This window comes from Coregonus lavaretus (assembly GCF_964263955.1).
Source record: "Coregonus lavaretus genome assembly, contig: HAP1_SCAFFOLD_8408, whole genome shotgun sequence".
In the NCBI taxonomy this organism is placed as follows: domain Eukaryota; kingdom Metazoa; phylum Chordata; class Actinopteri; order Salmoniformes; family Salmonidae; genus Coregonus; species Coregonus lavaretus.
In genome coordinates this window covers 9,884-17,500 of record NW_028158452.1, presented here as the reverse complement: position 1 = coordinate 17,500, position 7,617 = coordinate 9,884, and the positions used below count along the sequence as shown (strand labels likewise).

At 40.7% G+C, this 7,617-nt stretch overlaps 1 long non-coding RNA gene across 1 annotated transcript; it reads right to left on the bottom strand.

The window, feature by feature from the left end:
* Window positions 1-1,385: 1,385 nt before the first annotated feature.
* On the bottom strand, window positions 1,386-5,066 carry LOC311124007. Its single transcript, XR_014612675.1, has 3 exons — window positions 4,217-5,066; window positions 3,210-4,175; window positions 1,386-3,168 (listed from the first exon to the last, which is right to left on the bottom strand). It is a non-coding gene; the product is annotated as an uncharacterized lncRNA (long non-coding RNA).
* Window positions 5,067-7,617: the final 2,551 nt, after the last annotated feature.

Here is a 7,617-nt window from a genome sequence, read left to right as displayed (position 1 = left end):
CTACCTCCATATCACAAGAGCTGGTGCTACCTCCATACCACAAGAGCTGGTGCTACCTCCATACCACAGGAGCTGGTGCTACCTCCATATCACAGGAGCTGGTGCTACCTCCATATCACAGGAGCTGGTGCTACCTCCATATCACAGGAGCGCAACTTTTTGTAGCCGTGCCCAAGCACCATAAAACTTCACAAATCCTCACAAATCCGTTCAAAAAAGACCGGTGGCGGATAGTTGGAGTTTATTTCTTCATGTGTCTTGGTTGAACCTCTGTCCAGAGTCGGACATGTCGGTAACGGCCACTAGAACGACAGGCTGAGACAACTCTACCTGTTATTTTCAAGTCCAAAGGTAGGCTCTCGGTCAATATTTCCTAAAGCCCATTGGCTCTCCCGAATTCCCATTGGACCAGACAGGCTAGTAGCCTAAACTTTAACTAATAATAACAATAGCCTTAAAGCTCAATTTCCTTTATCCTACACGTAAAATATAATTGATTGCGAGACATTTATTGTCTCTGTCGGGTAACTGTCAAAACATTAAACATTTAAGAATAGTCCCGTCCTGGTTTAGCCATTGCCTTTAGCACCGTACATCCTCTCAGGGCATAGGTAACAAGTGTAGGCTCTAATCACCAGTCGACGCCTAACAACAGCAGGACCTTCACCATCATCCTGGCAGGCCGGCCCCCGCATCCCAGAGGGTCCGTGCTATCCGGGATTGTTGGGACGGCTCTCCCCCATTGAAGTTGAAAATAGATTCAAATTGTTAAGGTAAGGGTTTTAAGGTTAGGTAAGGGTAGGGTTTTAAGGTTAGGTAAGGGTAGGGTTTAAGGGTAGGGGTTAGGGTTTAGGGTATGCACGTCCTAAGGATCCCGGAAAGTAATTACCCATCCCACATGTATGCCCATGTCCTCTATTCGTAAATGTTAATGGGTCCAATGGAAGTGTTTGTAGAATTTATAACGCACGCACGCACGCACACACACACACAGAGACAGTTGATTCTTTATTAATTGGCTGAAATATAAAAAACACCAACTTTCAAGCAACGTAGTCTATGTTAGACAATACATTACTTTACCAATTCCTTACAATAAGATTGTATTAACAATGAAGCAGCCTTATAAAAAAAAAAAAAAAAGCTAACTGACAATAATGACAATTTGCAAAACCCAAAAATGATTTCATCTGCAACATTGGTCAATGCAATAAACCAGCGTTATATTTGTAAAAAAAAAAAGAAATATATATATATATATATATATATATATATATATATATATATATATATATATATATATATATATATATATATATATATATATCTCAACAGTATTATTTAAATATACAAAAATAATAATATAATTTGATGTTATTGAATTGTCTAGTTAAATAAAGGTTCCACATGATTTTTCAAAAGACACATTACATTCAAGATGGTCATGTTATACATGTTATACATAATATAACAATACATTCTTCATTTCTACTGAGAGATTTATCAGTATCAGATCAGTATTTCCTGTGAGCAGAATCACAGTACCATATTAATATCAGAAATAGACGTAATACTGACATGAGAGGTAGAAAAGTGGTTAGAAGTGATATAAAAAAAGCAATAAGGCCCGAGGAGGTGTGCCATGTGGCCATTATACCACAGCTAAGGGCTGTTCTTAGGCACAACGCAACGTGGAGTATATTAGCCATATATCACAAACCCCAGAGGTGCCTTATTGCTATTATAACCTGGTTATACTGACATGAGAGGTAGAAATGTGGTTAGAAGTGGTACAAAAACGTATAGACAATTCCCTGAGCATTCAATGGAAACTATATGACCTGAGTGGTATATGGTCTGATATACCACGTCTTTCAGCCAATCAGCTTTCAACAGAAACTATATGACATGAGTGGTAAACTCAACAGCTATTTCTTCTTTGTTTTTTAAACGAACAAAGTAGCCTACAAGACAAAAACACTGTTTATGACTCTGTGTAACACAAAGCAATGTTTATTACTCTGTCCCTATTTACCTGTTACCATCCTATAGAACCCCATTAACTGTCTCTATCCACCTGTTACCATCCTATAGAACCCCATTAACTGTCTCTATCCACCTGTTACCATCCTATAGAACCCCATTAACTGTCTCTATCCACCTGTTACCATCCTGTAGAACCCCATTAACTGTCTCTATCCACCTGTTACCATCCTATAGAACCCCATTAACTGTCTCTATCCACCTGTTACCATCCTATAGAACCCCATTAACTGTCTCTATCCACCTGTTACCATCCTATAGAACCCCATTAACTGTCTCTATCCACCTGTTACCATCCTGTAGAACCCCATTAACTGTCTCTATCCACCTGTTACCATCCTATATAACCCCATTAACTGTCCCTATCCACCTGTTACCATCCTATAGAACCCCATTAACTGTCTCTATCCACCTGTTACATCCTATAGAACCCCATTAACTGTCTCTATCCACCTGTTACCATCCTATAGAACCCCATTAACTGTCTCTATCCACCTGTTACCATCCTATAGAACCCCATTAACTGTCCCTATCCACCTGTTACGATCCTATAGAACCCCATTAACTGTCTCTATCCACCTGTTACCATCCTATAGAACCCCATTAACTGTCTCTATCCACCTGTTACCATCCTATAGAACCCCATTAACTGTCCCTATCCACCTGTTACCATCCTATAGAACCCCATTAACTGTCCCTATCCACCTGTTATCATCCTATAGAACCCCATTAACTGTCTCTATCCACATTTTACCATCCTATAGAACCCCATTAACTGTCTCTATCCACCTGTTACCATCCTATAGAACCCCATTAACTGTCTCTATCCACCTGTTACCATCCTATATAACCCCATTAACTGTCTCTATCCACCTGTTACCATCCTATAGAACCCCATTAACTGTCTCTATCCACCTGTTACCATCCTATTGAACCCCATTAACTGTCTCTATCCACCTGTTACCATCCTATAGAACCCCATTAACTGTCTCTATCCACCTGTTACCATCCTATATAACCCCATTAACTGTCTCTATCCACCTGTTACCATCCTATAGAACCCCATTAACTGTCTCTATCCACCTGTTACCATCCTATAGAACCCCATTAACTGTCTCTATCCACCTGTTACATCCTATATAACCCCATTAACTGTCTCTATCCACCTGTTACCATCCTATATAACCCCATTAACTGTCTCTATCCACCTGTTACCATCCTATAGAACCCCATTAACTGTCTCTATCCACCTGTTACCATCCTATTGAACCCCATTAACTGTCTCTATCCACCTGTTACCATCCTATAGAACCCCATTAACTGTCTCTATCCACCTGTTACCATCCTATATAACCCCATTAACTGTCTCTATCCACCTGTTACCATCCTATATAACCCCATTAACTGTCTCTATCCACCTGTTACCATCCTATAGAACCCCATTAACTGTCTCTATCCACCTGTTACCATCCTATAGAACCCCATTAACTGTCTCTATCCACCTGTTACCATCCTATATAACCCCATTAACTGTCTCTATCCACCTGTTACCATCCTATAGAACCCCATTAACTGTCTCTATCCACCTGTTACCATCCTATAGAACCCCATTAACTGTCTCTATCCACCTGTTACCATCCTATAGAACCCCATTAACTGTCCCTATCCACCTGTTACCATCCTATAGAACCCCATTAACTGTCCCTATCCACCTGTTATCATCCTATAGAACCCCATTAACTGTCTCTATCCACATTTTACCATCCTATAGAACCCCATTAACTGTCTCTATCCACCTGTTACCATCCTATAGAACCCCATTAACTGTCTCTATCCACCTGTTACCATCCTATATAACCCCATTAACTGTCTCTATCCACCTGTTACCATCCTATAGAACCCCATTAACTGTCTCTATCCACCTGTTACCATCCTATTGAACCCCATTAACTGTCTCTATCCACCTGTTACCATCCTATAGAACCCCATTAACTGTCTCTATCCACCTGTTACCATCCTATATAACCCCATTAACTGTCTCTATCCACCTGTTACCATCCTATAGAACCCCATTAACTGTCTCTATCCACCTGTTACCATCCTATAGAACCCCATTAACTGTCTCTATCCACCTGTTACATCCTATATAACCCCATTAACTGTCTCTATCCACCTGTTACCATCCTATATAACCCCATTAACTGTCTCTATCCACCTGTTACCATCCTATAGAACCCCATTAACTGTCTCTATCCACCTGTTACCATCCTATTGAACCCCATTAACTGTCTCTATCCACCTGTTACCATCCTATAGAACCCCATTAACTGTCTCTATCCACCTGTTACCATCCTATATAACCCCATTAACTGTCTCTATCCACCTGTTACCATCCTATATAACCCCATTAACTGTCTCTATCCACCTGTTACCATCCTATAGAACCCCATTAACTGTCTCTATCCACCTGTTACCATCCTATAGAACCCCATTAACTGTCTCTATCCACCTGTTACCATCCTATATAACCCCATTAACTGTCTCTATCCACCTGTTACCATCCTATAGAACCCCATTAACTGTCTCTATCCACCTGTTACCATCCTATAGAACCCCATTAACTGTCTCTATCCACCTGTTACCATCCTATAGAACCCCATTAACTGTCTCTATCCACCTGTTACCATCCTATATAACCCCATTAACTGTCTCTATCCACCTGTTACCATCCTATAGAACCCCATTAACTGTCTCTATCCACCTGTTACCATCCTATAGAACCCCATTAACTGTCTCTATCCACCTGTTACCATCCTATAGAACCCCATTAACTGTCCCTATCCACCTGTTACCATCCTATGGAACCAATGATATGCATGCATATCTATATAATGTACAGCAGGGCTATTCAACTATATTCTTACAGGGGGAAAAAGGTTAATTGCAGAGGGGCTGGACATTTTCCACATGCGATTCTTCTTCTGAAGAACTGTATAAAACAAGTGACTCACAACCACCAATAAGGCACTTTCCTTAACATTAAATGTTGCTAAAAGTAATTAGGGAAGAAGTGGAGGACGCTCAACCGTCGAGGTGCAACCAAAACATCTGATCATCACTGAAAAGGAAAAGGTGCAATGCTAGCTCACCATTATTTTGTTTAGTGAAACAACTATTACAAGCTTCTTAAGAGAAATTAGGTCATTTTAAAATCATCTGAAAACTAAGCATCTCAATACATAACACAAAGATATGTCAAATCAGATATGTCAAATTCCAGTCTGAAGGAAGTATGCTTCGAATTCATCTCCCTCAGTCATTAGGTGCGTTGTTTGTCACACTCCCTTCTATCGAGTCCTTTGAGCATCAGAGAGGGCAACAGAAGGCATGTATGTGCTCCTTAGAGTCATAGCTTTCATCATATTTTGTAGCTTAAACCGTTCAAACGCTACCGCCAAATGCATATGACGAAATAAAATAATCGCCATGCCACATAGGAGCTAGAAACCAGACTATAGACAACCACCATAGTGCTTGTCATTTTGGCACTGAACGTCGGATTTTGGTGCAGATTCTTTTTTACAGATCTTTTATTAATGTTCAGGGCCAGTATAAATTCATAAACGGGCCGGATCTGGCCCGCGGGCCACAATCTGAAACATTCCCATACCTAATGCACATCCCATTAAAAGGGAAATCTGGGATTCAAACAGCAACAAAATGGATGTACCAATCCTAGATTGCCCCTTTTTTCTTTTTTTTTGCACTGTGTCCCTCTCAATGATGTATATAAACCCTTGATTGCTGATGCTATGTTTTGGCCAATGAGAGGCTTTGAAGCCACTGGTCGGCCATATTGGCAGTCCTCAGAAAAGCAGTCCTCCATAGACTACCACAGTATGAGTAATAATACACATCCAACCTAGCGGTCAAACAGGGAAATGGTTCTAATCGTTTTTACACCATTAATTTTTCCCATAGGGAATTTTGGAAACACTTAAAATAAGGGCTGTGTTTTGTGTAGGCTTACCCTGATGTGACCCTTTAAGAACCGTGTAGATCGCTCTAGGACAAGGTGACTTTTATCAATATATTGGCCTGTATTTACCCCCCAAAAATGAAATGCTAATGAGCTGCTAATGTGGCTACCATAAAGAACTACAAATGCCATGAGGCAAAGGTAATAATCTCTGGATTATCTGTCTAATGTTAGCTAAATGTAGTAATGAGAACTGTCTTGTGCAAGTTTTAAATTGACACAATACCTGTTAGCAAAGGTGTCAGCTAGAGATGACGTGCAGGACCTTGCAGGGATTTGTAGTCTTGCATGATGTCTACGTTGATGCTAATTAGCATTTTCAAATCTGAGAGTAAATAGAGCCGAATATATATATATCTATAATTTCTTTACCCCATTTTTCTCCCCAATTTCGTCATATCCAATTGGTACTTACAATCTTCTCTCATTGCTGCAACTCCCCAATGGGCTCGCGAGAGAGGCGAAGGTCGAGACATGCGTCCTCCGAAAACATTACCAGCCAAGCTGCGCTACATCTTTACATACTGATCGCTTAACCCGGAAGCCAACCGCACCAATATGTTGGGGGAAACACCGTTCCCAGCCTGCCACAAGGAGTCGCTAGAGCGCAATGAGCCAAGGAAAGCCCCCCGGCCGAACCCTACCCCAACCCAGACGACGCAGGGCCAATTGTGTGCCGCCCTATGGGGCTCCCGCTCATGGCCGGCTGTGACACAGCCTGCGATGCAGCGCCTTAGACCACTGCGCCACTCAGAGGATCCCACAGCCCTTATTTTAAGTGTTTCTAAAATCCCTTATGGGAAAAATGAATGGTGGAGATACAATTAGAACAATTTCCCTGTTTGAACGCTAGGTTTTATAGGTATTATGACACCTCCACTGTGGGGCTGTATTGGAATGAATGGAATTCTACAGTACTTCATTTAAATGTTTAAAGGACAAAATTACATGTATGTAAGTATTTTTGTTGTTGTAGTGGGGACAGTAACATTAATACTTAAAAGAAATGTGTCTGTAATAGAATAAATGTTGTAAAAACAAATTGAGACATTAGCAAATGCATTTCTATAGCTTCCAAAATATTTTTTTACAATGGTAGGGGAGTGCCAGATGGAGGATCGGTGACTCAAAACAGCGCCCCCTGTCAGTCATCTAGTGTATATATATATATATATATATATATATATATATATATATATATATATATATATATATATATATATATATATATATATATATATAAATCATTTGTCCCTCCCTGGTAAAATACCTTCATAGCTCAGTTCTGAGCTTCTTTCACTGGCATGTAGCCAGAGGGCTCTATTGCCATTGAAGAAGACAGGAGAGACATCTCCTCCAACAGCTTGCCTGGATGACTGGTACTAGTACTGGGTCCCAGGGATGGAACCAACTCCAACCCAGAGAAGGTGAAGGGTAATTGGGGTAAACCTTCCAGCGGGAATGGTAAGGGGGTGGAACAGAATGAAAATATATTGTTAGTGGTAATAAGAGGGATATGGTTGAAGGCAGTCGCA